The 15,690-nt window shown below is 35.5% G+C and overlaps 1 non-coding gene across 1 annotated transcript; it reads left to right on the top strand.

The window, feature by feature from the left end:
* The first annotated feature begins 5,344 nt into the window (after positions 1 to 5,344).
* LOC129535382 (U6 spliceosomal RNA) lies at positions 5,345 to 5,451 on the top strand. Its single transcript, XR_008681644.1, has one exon. It is a non-coding gene; the product is annotated as a U6 spliceosomal RNA (small nuclear RNA).
* The last annotated feature ends 10,239 nt before the right edge of the window (positions 5,452 to 15,690 follow it).

Below are 15,690 nucleotides of genomic sequence, written 5' to 3'. Positions count from 1 at the left end.
GCATTGCAGGTGGATTCTTTACCATCTGAGCCACCAGGGAAGCCCATATTGAGCTAGACTTGTTTGTAATTACTTTCAAAACTTGCTTTTATTTTATTTTTTCTATTCAACTGCATTTTAACTTTCATAAATTAAAGGACTAAGTTGTGTTTCTTTGGTATTCACTACTGGTCATAATACACGGTTCTAAATTTCAATTATTTTGTTTAAAATTAATTCCTTTTGACTTTCTTGGATTGATAGAAAGGCAGTCTTTCTAGTATACTTTCATGATGTAGTAAGAACTTCCAGAGTACTGCTTTTTGCAGACCTTGAAATAGAGAGGCTATTTTTGCTTGCAAACTGGCCAATTCTTTTCTAAGCTTATCTCTGTCTTTTTTTTAATATATATATTTAGTTTTTATTGAAGGATAATTGCTTTAAAGAATTTTGCTGTTTTATCTCTTTTAATACTTTCTGAAAGCAGAAAATAAAAAACACAATATGACTCTGACTCTAACTCTTAATCTTTAGAGCTATAGGCTCAGTGAGCATATTGTTTGCCTTCTAAGTTATAGCAAGCAACAGTTTAAAAAATATATTTTGCAACTGTGTATCATGGGTCTTCATCTTCTCAGCCTCCAAATCAGTTACCTTACTGTTACTCACTGTCTGACTGTTTAAGTAATGAAATTTTAGGTTTCTCTTGTGCCAGTTTGTCATTTCAAAGAACTAATTTCTATTAGATAAGATTTGATAGCTATGGTATCAGAAAAATCCTAAATATAAGTTGCTTAACGTCTACGTAAAGTGAAAAACAAAGGTTTCTAAGTTGACAGATTTCATTCAAGTAGTGTTTCGGGAATTTGGGCTCCTTCCATCTTATGGATCCTCTGTCTTCAACACATAGCTTCTAAAGTCACTGCAGAAAACATGGTTGATCACAGTGGGAGGTTTTTATGGGATCGTTTTTGAAGTAGTGCCCAACACTGCAAGTCCCATTTTATTACTTAGAAATCAGACACAGGATCATACTTAAGCCAGGAAGGTTGATAATGTAGATAATGTTTGCTAAGAAGAAAGTAATGAGTTTGGTGAAAGTACATTAGAATCTGCTGGTATTTTATGACTCAAGAACATCCATTTTCTTTACCCTCCTTTCTCCCATTTACTCCATTTTTCCAGCTAAGTACTAGAACAAAATATAGTTTTTTTCATATTATATATTAATGATAATTCTTATGCAGTTTTATCACCCTATGATAAAACCATTTTTAAGGGAAAAAACATTAAAGTGAAATGTATTTACAAAAGTCCAAAGTTACCAATATAAGAAAATATATTATTTCTAGTGTTTCTATTTGGGAGCAGCTCAGTTGGTCATATTTCTAGAACCTGCCACATAGTGCTGTACATGGTAAATGCTCAGTAAAGGACTATTTCTCCATTACTGAAGATAACATCTTGTGCTGATAATAAAGGACACAACTGAATAAAAAATAACATCTTTTTACATTATATTCATTTATTAAACAAATACATATTGATCACCAATTATGAGCCAAGTTAGTTATCCTTTTTCTAGGCAGGCTCTAAACTGCCTATGTCAAGTGTTTAGTATGGTCTGAGAAAGTGAGTAAAGTTCTCTAAGCTTGATTTATCCATTATAGTGGAAATTGCTGTAGAAATTTAAAGAACTTTCACTGAATATATCTTTTAAGTAGAATTTCTTTTACATCATCTTAGCCTCTAGCATAGTGACTTTAAAGATTTAATGAGCCTGAAAATCATTTTAAGCACTGTACTAGAATGCATATTCTTGAATGCCAACTACAGAAATTCTGTTTTAGCAGGTCTGCTCCAGTAAGGCAGAAATCAGCATTTTTAACAAGTTCACTTGATACTGTTGCAAAGTGTTCTTGGATGATCCTTTGAGAAAACAGCTAAAGAATGCTTTAGATACTTTTTTAAAAAATAATAATAAACTGTTACCTATGAAACAAATGTCAGTAGCTAATCATTTTAGAAATTTTAATTACTTATTCGAAGTGAGTCAATTGATGATTGCAGAGTTTCTTCCACTTGTGCTGCTTTATAGCTTCAGTTCAGTTCAGTTCAGTTGCTCAGTCATGTCTGACTCTTTGCGACCCCATGAATCACAGCACGCCAGGCCTCCCTGTCCATCACCAACTCCCGGAGTTCACTCAAACTCATGTCCATTGAGTCGGTGATGCCATCCAGCCATCTCATTCTCTGTCGTCCCCTTCTCCTCCCACCCCCAATCCCTCCTAGCATCAGACTCTTTTCCAGTGAGTCAACTTGTCGCATGAGGTGGCCAAAGTATTGGAGTTTCAGCTTTAGCATCAGTCCTTCCAATGAACACCCAGGATTGATCTGCTCCAGAATGGACTGGTTGGATCTCCTTGCAGTCCAAGGGACTCTCAAGAGTCTTCTCCAGCACCACAGGTCAAAAGCATCAATTCTTTGGCGATCAGCTTTTATCTAAATAGATATTAGACATGTGGAATGGGAAAGGCTGTCTTCATCCATTGGAAGAACACATTTCATGAACTTACTATCCATGTGTGCATGCTCAGTCGCTCAGCTGTGTTCAACTGTTTGTGATCCCATGCACTATTTGTAGCCTACCAGGCTCCTCTGTCCATGAGGTTCTCTAGGCAAGAATACTGGAGTGGGTTGCCATTTCCTACTCCAGGGGACCTTCCTGATTCAGGAATTGAACCAGCATCTCCTGAGTCTCCTGCATTGGCAAGCAGATTCTTTACCACATGCTGCTGCTGCTAAATCACTTCAGTCGTGTCCAACTCTGTGCGACCCCACAGATGACAGCCAACCAGGCTCCCCCACCCCTGGGATTCTCCAGGAAAGAACACTGGAGTGGGTTGCCATGTCCTTCTCCAATGTGTGAAAGTGAAAAGTGAAAGTGAAGTCGCTCAGTCATGTCTGACTCGTAGCAACCCCATGGACTGCAGCCTACCAGGCTCCTCCATCCATGGGATTTTCTAGGCAAGAGTATTGGAGTGGTAAGTAACCAATAATTAATAAATATTGATAGATATCACCATCATTTGAAAATTTTATTCTTGACTTTTTTAGTCACAGGTTAATTTACCTTTTCTACAACCAAAAATGAAAGAAAAAAAAATGCAACAGTTACAGACTCAAAACTTTGAAAGGTACAAGTATAATTAAGGCTAAAAAGAATAAAGTTGTTGAAATATATTTCTTAGCTTGTAGTAAAATAAACATTGTATTTTGATTTATTTTTTGAAAGCATACCATGGACTTCAGTACTTTTAGGTTTGGTACAATTGTCACAGCAGTAACTACATAGGCAAAATGATCACAATATGAAAATCAAGTTCATCCAGATTTAACTTGCATTTTTAATCATTTTGTGCATTGTTCTGACAAATTGATCTTGAACTTATCAAAGAGCTGACTTTGAATCAGGACAACTGTTGTAAAATTATTCTATATTAGACTCATGAGCACTTAGATGCTATATTCCTTTTCTTCCTGATGGGAGACTACTTTTAACCGTCACCCCTTGAAAGCGCTTTTATTTAGCAACTGCTGATGAATGGTTTACATTAAATGTCCACAATTTTCATTTTGTTTAATGTTTATGGTGCATTTTATATGTGCAGAATTACTTAGAATATCTTAAGCTTTTTATTTTGGAAAATTTCAAATGTATATCAAAATAGAAGAGAGATTGATAAACCCTAATGTATTTATCGTCCAGTTTCAAAGCCTGTGAGCTCACAGCAAATCCAGTTCATATCAGTTCAGTCACTCATTTGTGTCCAACTTTCCGTGACCCTATGGACTGCAATACGCCAAGCCTCCCTGTCCATCACCAACTCCTGAAGCTTACTCAAACTCATGTCCATCAAGTCAGTGATGCCATTCAACCTTCATGTCCTCTGTCATCCCCTTCTCCTCCCACCTTCAATGTTTCCCAGCAACAGGGTCTTTACAAATGAGTCAGTTCTTTGCATCAGGTGGCCAAAGTATTGGAGTTTCAGCTTCAGCATCAGTCCTTCCAATGAATATTCAGGATTGATTTCCTTTAGGATGAACTGGTTTGCTCTCCTTGCAGTCCAAGGGACTCTCAAGAGTCTTCTCCAATACCACAGTTCAAAAGCATCAATTCTTCGGTGCTCAACTTTCTTTATACTCCAACTCTCACATCCATACATGACTACTGGAAAAAACATAGCTTTGACTAGATGGGCATTTTTTGGCCAAGTAATGTCTCGCTTTTTAATATGCTGTCTAGGTTGGTCATAGCTTTTCTTCCAAGGAGCATCTTTTAATTTCATTTTATTTATCATGAAGTGATGGGACTGGATGCCATGATCTTAGTTTTCAGAATGCTAAGTTTTAAGCCAACTTTTTCAATCTCTTCTTTCTCTTTCATCAAGAGGCACTTTAATTCTTCGTTTTCTGCCATAAGGGTGGTGTCATCTGCATATCTAAGGTTATTACTATTTCTCTCAACCATCTTGATTCCAGCTTATGCTTCATCCAGCCCAGCATTTCGCATGATGTACTCTGCATAGAAATTAAATAAGCAGGGTGACAATACACAGCCTTGATGCACTCCTTTCTCAATTTGGAACCAGTCTGTTGTTCCAAGTCCAGTTCTAACTGTTGCTTCTTGACACCACAACCCACTTCCCTTCTCACTAGATTATTTTAAATTCCACATTATATTGCATTCACATTTTTAAAAATTATGTAAATGCATCTTTGGAATTGGGCTAGCAATATTCTGTCATCAGAGTAAACAAGAGTCAAAATCAAAGCAATATTTCTTATTGAATGGTTGTTTAGAGAAAGAAGGCATGTATTGTATTGCATGGTATTACAAAAGAAAAATTGTAACGTGATATAGAACAGAGGGATAAAAAGTAATCCATAGATAAGCAAATTTCCTCTGAAATGACAACAGATACTCCTGTCACTCACTGTCTTTTTAAAAGAAGGATTACATTTTCTCTTCATTCATAGCATCTGTAACACCAGCCTAGCATCATGTGATCTAATCTGCAGCCATGAACTAAACTACAATCTAAAGACAAATGACTCTTAAGGTGATTTCTCTTCTGAGGTTTCTCCTCAGATCACACTTTAATTCACTGTATATCCACTGGCATGTCCCCTTTGCGCTTCCATTAATGGATGGTAGATCAAATTTACCATCATCCCTCCAAACATTAACAGTTTTTTTTAACTGGCTACTCAAGATAAATATCTGTTCATTTCCTAACCTCTTTTCTCTCATCTCTCACATTTCTTCCATATATTAATACATTCTTCTTTAAATATTTTCACAGTGCTCACTTCAGCAGCACATATACTAAAATTGAAATGATACAAAGAAGATTAGCATGGCCCCTGTGCAAGGATGACATGCAAATTCGTGAAGCATTCGATATTTTTCCTAATTAAAATTAAAAGTTTCTGCACAGCAAAGGAAACTATAAGCAAGGTGAAAAGACAGACTTCAGAATGGCAGTAAATAATAGCAAATGAAGCAACTGATAAAGGATTAATCTCAAAAATATACAAGCAACTCCTGCAGTTCAATTCCAGAAAAATAAATGACCCAATCAAAAAATGGGCCAAAGAACTAAACAGACATTTCTCCAAAGAAGACATACAGATGGCTAGCAAACACATAAAAAGATGCTCAACATCACTCATAATCAGAGAAATGCAAATCAAAAGTACAATGAGGTACCATTTCTCGCCAGTCAGAATGGCTGCTATCCAAAAGTCTACATGCAATAAATTCTGGAGAGGGTGTGGAGAAAAGGGATCCCTCTTACACTGTTGGTGGGAATGCAAACTAGTACAGCCACTATGGAGAACAGTGTGGAGATTCCTTCAAAAACTGGAAATAGAACTGCCATATGATCCAGCAATCGCACTCCTGGGCATACACACCGAGGAAACCAGAATTGAAAGAGAAACATATACTCCAATGTTCATCGCAGCACTGTTTATAATAGTCAGGACATGGAAGCAACCTAGATGTCCATCTGCAGACGAATGGATAAGAAAGCAGTGGCACATATACACAATGGAATGCTGCTGCTGCTGCTGCTAAGTCATTTCAGTCGTGTCTGACTCTGTGTGACCCCATAGACAGAAGCCCACCAGGATCCCCCATCCCTGGGATTCTCCAGGCAAGAACACTGGAGTGGGTTGCCATTTCCTTCTCCAATGTGTGAAAGGGAAAAGTGAAAGTGAAGTCGCTCAGTCGTGTCTGACCCTCAGCGACCCCACGGACTGCAGCCTACCAGGCTCCTCCATCCATGGGATTTTCTAGGCAGGAGTACTGGAGTGGCTTGCCATTGCCTTCTCCGCCAATACAGTATACTAACACATATATATGGAATTTAGAAAGATGATAACAATAACCCTGTATACGAGACAGCAAAAGAGACACAGATGTGTAGAACAGTCTTTTGGACTCTGTGGGAGAAGGCGAGGGTGGGATGATATGGGAGAATACCATTGAAGCGTGTATATTATCATATGTGAAGTGAATCGCCAGTTCAGGTTCGATGCATGATACAGGATGCTCCGGGCTGGTGTACTGGGATGAACCAGAGGGATGGGATGGGGAGGGAGGTGGGAGGGCGTTTCAAGATGGGGAACACATGTACACCCAGGGCAGATTCTTTTCAGTGTATGGCAAAACCAATACAATAATGTAAAGTAATTAGCCTCCAATTAAAATAAATAAATATTTTCACAATGTCCTCTCATTTCTATCTTTATTGATATTGCCTTAATATAGTTACTCTTCTCTATATCTCAGCAAAAGATGCCTAACCAATGTCTTTATTTCCAGCATTTATCCCCGTCTATCAGTTTTCCCTCTGCCATCCTAGTGGTTTTTTAAAAATATACAAATTAGGCAATGTCAGTACTACTAATCATTATTCAATGAGTTCCTTAGCTTAGCATGTGAGGCCTGGTGTATTCTGGCATTGGCTGCCATTCCAGTCCCATATAAAATATATTTCTTCACTGAACATTTCCCTTGCTCTACCTAACTACTTTTTCATGAATATGTCTTAATTTTTCTCATTCTCATATGTTTGCATATGTAATTTACTCTCCAATAAATATCCTTATCTCTCTCTTTCTGCATCAATTCTGTACTCAAAGACTTCACTATTGAGTCATAAACTTTAGTGTTCAGGGAAACATTCACAGTGCTACAACCACTTCCAATGGCATCTTTAGATTTTGGGGGAAAAAGGCAATTTATTCTCTTGACAAAAAATGTCAAACACCTCTGATATTGAACACTGAGAAAATGTCATTTTTCCTTACACAGATATGTTGATATTGATTAGTAGAAATGTAATGCCTTTTAGAAATTCACTTTCTTTCAAATAGTTTGATACATGAAACATTTTCTGAAATTTAGGATTTAACCAAATTTAGAAATGGCAAGCCACTCCAGTATCCTTGCCTGGAAAATCTTTTGGACAGAGGAGCCTGGTGGGTTGCAGTCCATGGGGTTGCAAAGAGTCGGGCATGAATGAGCAACTACCACTTAACTTATTTCACATCTTGAACCTTCTTATATCATCTGATATAGTGCTGATTTCTTGTCACTTCATGGCCACAGTTTGGATCACATCAGAACAAATGTTACTTGCCTAGTTCTCTAATTCGTTATATCTAGTTTGAGTACCAAGAAAACAACATAGTAGCAAAGTCTCCAAGTTTTTCATAATAATATGATGTTAATAAATTAACTCATCATCCCTTTTATGAAACTAATCAGACTGGGATGCTTATGATGTTTTGCAGCTGTATTATTCATTAGAGGGCTGCTGTTGGCAGTTTTCTAACCAAATGTACCTGAAGTACAACAGCGCCCAAGATAACGGAGATTATATTGGTAGAGATTTTACAACTCAAACATGAAACATTCTGTCATTTTATATTAAAATCTCATAGCTACTGATTATAGTTAAGTTTCTAACTACACAAAAGATAGTAAGTAATTTAGAACTGCTATTTTTTTTTTTAAAAAAAAACAACTTTGCAAACCTCAATGGCAATATTTATTACACAAAATATAAAGTCTACCAATCTTGCAGCCTCATTGGTCTTTCATAAGAGATTATCCCATTAACAACTACTTAATATGGAGTATCAAAAACAGCAGTGCTAAGTATTGTTTAAAGGCATTAAGCACTAATGAGAATTAGTGAATCATATTTAAAATAAATTTTTACTCAAAGTTTAGGTGGATGTATACATTAGAGAATCCACAAAACTGGAGGCTCTGATTATACAGTACTTAAGTTTTTATTTTACCTCAAGCGTTAGGAAAGTATCAGTTAGTTACATAGCTGAGTGATTATTGATCCGTCCTGATATTTGCATCTTAAGCCAGAAGAGCTAATATTAAATTCACAAGGATCACAAATTGAGAATTTTCAATATTCCTCAGTGTTCTATAAGAAAAATTGATTAATGGTTTATCTTGAAATTTTGATGTGACTGATAAGTTTCATGAAAAGAATTGCCTTAGAAACTTTCTTTATTTTGATAGCAGAAATGAATTAGCCTTCTTAAGAGTGAAATTTTTATTTTTTTTAAATTTATTTATTTTAATTGGAGGTTAATTACATGTACTCCAATGTTCATCGCAGCACTGTTTATAATAGCCAGGACATGGAAGCAACCTAGATGTCTATCTGCAGATGAATGGATAAGAAAGCTGTACTACATATACACGATAAGAGTGAAATTTTTATATGTAGACCCCTTACCTTAAAGGCTGTACTACTTTTTTATTTTTAGATACAGTAAAGTCATGATATGAAAATTAGGTCTAAATAATTGCTCTGATTCTAAATGGTGGCCATATTAAAATATATGTATTAATTAATATGTTTTGCACAACTTTATGCTTAATATGAAAATTTGTCTTCTAGCAATGTATTTGGTATCACTCTTGAAAGCAGTTTTGTCCTGACTGAAAATATGCAGTTAATGTAAAAAATTTTATTAAAGCAAAAGATGGACATAAGAAAAATGATCATTTTACAATGTCTTTAGTTCTTGTACTTTGTAATAAATAGCCCTGAATGTGTTTGAGCATTTGTTGATGAGATGTGGAAGTAGCAAAATAAATTGTAGAATATGTTGAGTGAAAAACTGAGCTTGAAAGCGATCTCACATCAATAATTTTATAAAGAGGAAATATATTTGGTTTAATATTGTTTTCCTTTGCTTTCTTTTTCTTGGAAAATGTTCTCTTCCAATGAAAGTTTATGTATGACATTCAATAAATTATGAACAACTGAATTTAGGAGATATAATAACCTTTTCAAACTTCAGTTGAAATTGTAGTCTTCTAATCTCAGAGGAAAAGAAACCATCCTAATATAATGAATCATTTTCAGCTCTACAAGATGATTTGTTGCTTAAAAAAATCTAATCGTTATGGGAGAAAAATGCAAGATGAACTTTATTACTAAAAGCAATTAAGTGAAAATTAGGTAATCACAATGTGAGAAAAGCTCATCAATTAGAAAACTAGAAAAACTCAGCAGGCTGTCAAAGATGAATTACTTAGGAAAAAGCATATATATGTAATAGTCATTATGACAAAGTCAATATTAATTGCAAAGTTACTGAATATTAAAGTATTTTTAATTTTTGAAATATTTTTGATATATTTTTGAAAATATAAATGGATACATTTTTGGAGAAGGATTACTTTGTAAATCTTAGATCTGAGGATTTTATTTTATATTCACTTTATTTTCAACCCTCTTTTCTTCTTCCTTTAAAGATCTCCTTAAGCAACAAAAATATTTTCCCTCCTTGTGGCTATTAAAGAATATACACATATTACATTTTATATTAATCCATTATTTAATACAACTAAACTCATTTCATCATAAAAGGTCATATTTTAAAAACCAAAATGAACTCTAAAGTGGTTATGCCTATGTTCAGAGGCTGAGAAAGGAAATGTTTTAGTCTGCAAAATTTGTGCTATTATGTCTCACTTAGTACTCTTATTGAAGCTTTATGCCAAAACCATATGGTGACAGCTTTTGAAGCTGAGGTCACATACATTTACCAGATAGTCTTATGAGTTTCATTAGCTATTAGTGAAATTGTGTTTTGAAAGGCATTTATTAGCATTATTAAAAAACTCAAAATGTAAATTACTTAAAAATCTTACTGTCAAAAAAGCAATATTTAATGCTTTTAAAAACAATGAATCCTTTCCTGAAATTTTTTTTTTCAAATTAAAAACATGTGTTTAATAATATTAAAATAAAAGACACACACCCCTATACTCCTTCAAAACATCTTGTTTGCCCCATGGGGGTGTGAGAATGCTCTGGAAATTCCCTCGTGTCAGCTTTTTTTCTTTTTTTTATAGTTGAAGGATAATTGCTTTACAGAATTTTGTTGTTTTCTGTTAAACCTCAACATGAATCAGCCATAGGTGTACATATATCCCCTCCTTTTTGAACCTCCCTCTTGTCTCCCTCCCTAAAACACCCCTTTAAGTTGACACAGAACACCTGTTTGAGTTTCTTGAGTAATACAGCAAATTTTCATTGGCTATTTTACATATTGCAATGTAAGTTTCCATGTTACTCTTTCCATACATCTATCCCTCTCCTATCCTCTCCCCATGTCCAAAAGTCTATTCTCTATGTCTATTTCTCCATTGCTGTCCTGTAAATAAATTCTTCATACAATTTTTCTAGATTCAATATATATGCGTCAGAATACAATGTTTATCTTTCTCTTTTTGACTTACTTCCCTCTGTATAATAGGTTCTAGGTTCATCCACCTCATTAGAACTGACTCAAATGTGTTCCTTTTCATGGCTGAGTAATATTCCTTTGTGTATATGTACCACAGCTTCTTTTTTTTTTTTAAATTGGAGGCAAATAACTTTATATTAATATATTGGTTGGTTTTGCCATACATTGACACGAATCTGCCCCGGGTGTACATGTGTTCCCCCACTTGAACTCCCCTCCCACCTCCCTCTTCCCCATATCCTCCCTCCAGGTCATCCCCGTGCACCAGCCCCAAGCATCCTGTATCATATGTCGAACCTGGACTGGTGATTCATTTCACATATGATAATATACATGCTACAATGCCATTCTCTCAAATCATCCCACCTTCACCCTCTTTCACAGAGTTCCAAAGATTGTTCTATACACCTATGTCTCTTTTGCAGTCTCGTATACAAGGTTAAGGTTACCATCCTTCTAAAGTCCACATATATGCATTAGTATGCTGTATTAATGTTTTTCTTTCAGGCTGACTTCACTATGGATAATAGGCTCTAATTTCATCCACCTCATTAGAACTGATTCAAATGCATTCTTTTTGATGGCTGAAAAATGCTCCACTGTGTACATGTACCAAAGCTTTCTTATCCATTCATCTGCAGATGGACATCTAGGTTGCTTCCATGTCCTGGCTATTATAAAGAGTGCTGCAATGAACAATGGAGTACATGTGTTTCTTTCAATTCTGCTTTCCTCGGTGTGTACGTCCAGGACTGTGATTGCTGGATTATATGTCAGTTCTATTTCCAGGTTTTCGAGGAATCTCCACACTGTTCTCCATAGTGGCTGTACTAGTTTGCATTCCCACCAACAGTGTAAGAGGGTTCCCATTTCTCCACACCCTCTCCAGCATTTATTGCATGTAGCCTTTTGGATAGCAGCCATTCTGACTGGTGTGAAATGGTATCTCATTGTGGTTTTGATTTTCATTTCTCTGATTATGAGGGATGTTGAGCATCTCTTCATGTGTTTGTTAGCCATCTTTATGTCTTCTTTGGAGAAATGTCTGTGTAGTTCTTTGGCCCAGTTTTTGATTGGGTCATTTATTTTTCTGGAATTGAGCTGCAGGAGCTGCTTGTACATTTTGGAGATTAAATCTCTGTCAGTTGTTTCATTTGCTATTAATTTCTCCCATTCTGAAGGCTGTCTTTTCACCTTGCTTATAGTTTCCTTGGCTGTGCAGAAGCTTTTCATTTTAATTAGATCCCATTTGTATATTTTTGCTTTTATTTCCAGTATTCTGGGAGGTAGGTCATGGAGGATCCTGCAGAAATTTATGTTGGAGAGTGTTTTGCCTATGTTCTCCTCTAGGAGTTTTCTAGTTTTTGGTCTTACATTTAGATATTTAATCCATTTTGAGTTTATTTTTGTGTATGGTGTTAGGGAGTGTTTTAGTTTCATTCTTTCACAAGTGGTTGATCAGTTTTCCCAGCACCAATTGTTAAAAGAGATTGTCTGTTCTCCATTGAATATTCTTGCCTCCTTTGTCAAAAATAAGGTGTCCATAGGTGCGTGGATTTATCTCTGGGCTTTCTATTTTGTTCCATTGATCTATATTTCTGTCTTTATGCCACTACCATACTGTCTTGTTGACTATGGCTTTGTAGTAGAGCCTGAAGTCCGGCAGGTTGATCCCCCCAGTTCCATTCTTCTTCCTCAAGATTGCTTTGGCTATTCGAGGTTTTTTGTATTTCCATACAATTTGTGAGATTATTTGTTCTAGTTCTGTGAAAAATATCATTGGTAGCTTGATAGGGATTGCATTGAAAGTATAAATTACTTTGGGTAGTATACCCATTTTCACAATATTTGTTCTTCCAATCCACGAACACAGTATATTTCTCAATCTATTAGTATCCTCTTTGATTACTTTCACTAGTGTTTTATAGTTTTCTATGTACAAGTCTTTTGTTTCCTTAGGTAGATATATTCATAAGTTTTTAATTCCTTTCCTTGCAACAGTGAATGGAATAGTTTCCTTAATTTATCTTTCTATTTTCTCGTTATTAGTGTATAGGCATGCAAGGGATTTCTGTATGTTGATCTTATATCCTGCAACTTTACTGTATTCATTGATTAGTTCTAGTAGTTTTCTGGTAGAGTCTTTAGGGTTTTCTGTGTAGAGGATCATGTCATCAGCGAATAGTGAAAGTTTTACTTCTTCATTTCCAATTTGGATTCCTTTTATGTCTTTTTCTGCTCTGATTGCTGTAGCCAAAATATCCAGAACTATGTTGAATAGTAGCGGTGAAAGTGGGCACCCTTATCTTGTTCCTGACCTTAGGGGAAATGCTTTCAGTTTTTCACCATTGAGGATAATGTTTGCTGTGGGTTTGTCACATATAGCTTTTATGATGTTGAGATATGTCCCTTCTATTCCCACTTTCTGGAGGGTTTTTTGTCATAAACGGATGTTGAATTTTGTCGAAGGCTTTCTCTGCATCTATTGAGATAATCATATGATTTTTATTTTTCAGTTTGTTAATGTGTATTACACTGATTGATTTGTGGATATTGAAGAATCCTTGCATTCCTGGGATAAAGTCCACTTGGTCATGATGTATGATCTTCTTAATGTATTGTTGGGTTCTGATTGCTAGAATTTTGTTAAGGATTTTTGCATCTATGTTCATCAGTGATATTGGCCTGTAGTATTCTTTTTTTGTGGAGTCTTTACCAGGTTTTGGGATTAGGGTGATGGTGGCCTCATAGAATGAGTTTGGAAGTTTCCCTTCCTCAGCAATTTTCTGGAAGAGTTTGAGAAGAATAGGTGTTAGCTCTTCTCTAAATTTTTGGTAGAATACAGCTGTGAAGCCGTCTGGACCTGGGCTTTTGTTTGCTGGAAGATTTCTGATTACAGCCTCTAGTTCTGTGCTAGTGATGGGTTTGTTAAATTATCTATTTCTTCCAGGTTCAGTTTTGGAAGGTTGTACTTTTCTAAGAATTTGTCCATTTCTTCCAAGATATTCATCTTATTTCCATATAATTGCTGATAGTATTCTCCAATAATCCTTTGTATTTCTATGTTGTCGGTTGTGATCTGTCCATTTTCATTTCTAATTTTATTGATTTTGTTCTTCTCCCTTTGTTTCTTGATGAGTCTGGCTAGTGGTTTGTCAATTTTATTTACCTTCTCAAAGAACCAGCTATTGGCTTTGTTGATTTTTGCTATGGTCTCTTTTGTTTCTTTTGCATTTGTTTCTGCCCTAATTTTTATGATTTCTTTCACTGACCCTGGGGTTCTTAGTTTCTTCCTTTTCTAGTTTTTTTAGATGTAGGGTTAGGTTATTTAGTTGACTTTTTCTTGTTTCTTGAAGTGTGCCTGTATTGCTATGAAATTTCCCCTTAACACTGCTTTTACAGTGTCCCAGAGGTTTTGGGTTGTTTTGTTTTCCTTTTCATTCATTTCTCTGCATATTTTGATTTCTCTTTTGATTTCTTCTATGATTTGTTCGTTATTCAGCAGCGTGTTGTTCCGCCACCATATGTTGGCATTTTTAATAGTTTTTCTCTTGTAATTGAGATCTAATCTTAATGCATTGTGGTCAGAACAGAAGGTTGGAATGATTTCAATTTTTTTTGAATTTACCAAGGCTAGATTTATGACCTAGGATATGATCTATCCTGGAAAAGGTTCCGTGTACACTTGAGAGAAAAGTGAAATTCATTGTTTTGGGGTGAAATGTCCTATAGAGATATATTAGGTCGAAATGGTCTATTGTATCATTTAAAGTTTGTGTTTCCTTGTTAATTTTCTGTTTAGTTGATCTATCCATAGGTGTGAGTGGGGGTATTAATGTCTCCCACTATTATTGTGTTACTGTTAATTTCCCCTTTCATATTTGTTAGTAATTGTCTTATATATTGCGGTGCTCCTGTGTTGTGTACATAAATGTTTATAATTGATATATCTTCTTCTTGGATTGATCCTTTGATCATTATGTAGTTTCCTTCTTTGTCTCTTTTCACAGCCTTTGTTTTAAAATCTATTTTATCTGATATGAGTATTGCTACTCCTGCTTTATTTTGGTCTCTATTTGCGTGCAATGTCTTTTTACAGCCCTTTACTTTCAGTCTGTATGTGTCCCTCGTTTTGAGGTGGGTCTCTTGTAGACAACATATATGGGGGTCTTGTTTTTGTATCCATTAATCCAGCCTTTGTCTTTTGTTTGGGACATTCAACCCATTTATGTTTAAGGGGATTATTGATAAGTATGATCCCGTTGCCATTTTCTTTATTGTTTTGTGTTCGAGTTTATATTCCCTTTATGTTTTTCCTGTGTAGAGAAGACCCTTTAATATTTGTTGGAGAGCTGGTTTGGTGATGCTGAATTCTCTCAGCTTTTGCTTGTCTGTAAAGCTTTTGATTTCTCCTTCATATTTGAATGAGATCTTTGCTGGGTACAGTAATCTGGGCTGTAGGTTACTTTCTTTCATCACTTTAAGTATGTCTTGCCATTCCCTCCTGGCCTGAAGTGTTTCTGTTGGAAGATCATCTGTTATCCTTGTGGGGATCCCCTTGTGTTTTATTTGTTGTTTATCCCGTGCTGCTTTTAATATTTTTTCTCTGTGTTTGATCTTTCTTAATTTGATTAATATGTGTCTTAGAATATTTCGCCTTTGGTTTATCCTGTTATGAACTCTCTGGGTTTTTTGGACTTGGGTGATTATTTCCTTCCCCATTTTAGGGAATTTTTCAACAATTATCTCCTCAAGTATTCTCTCATGGTCTTTCTTTTTGTCTTCTTCTTCTGGGACTCCTATGAATCGAATATTGGGACATTTAACATTGTCCCAGAGGTCTCTAAT

The sequence above is a fragment of the Moschus berezovskii genome, chromosome X, assembly GCF_049115385.1.
Source record: "Moschus berezovskii isolate FMDL1 chromosome X, NW_MosBer_1.0, whole genome shotgun sequence".
Classification (NCBI taxonomy): domain Eukaryota; kingdom Metazoa; phylum Chordata; class Mammalia; order Artiodactyla; family Moschidae; genus Moschus; species Moschus berezovskii.
Note: the sequence above shows the minus strand (reverse complement) of the source record. Positions and strands in the feature narration are given on the sequence as shown.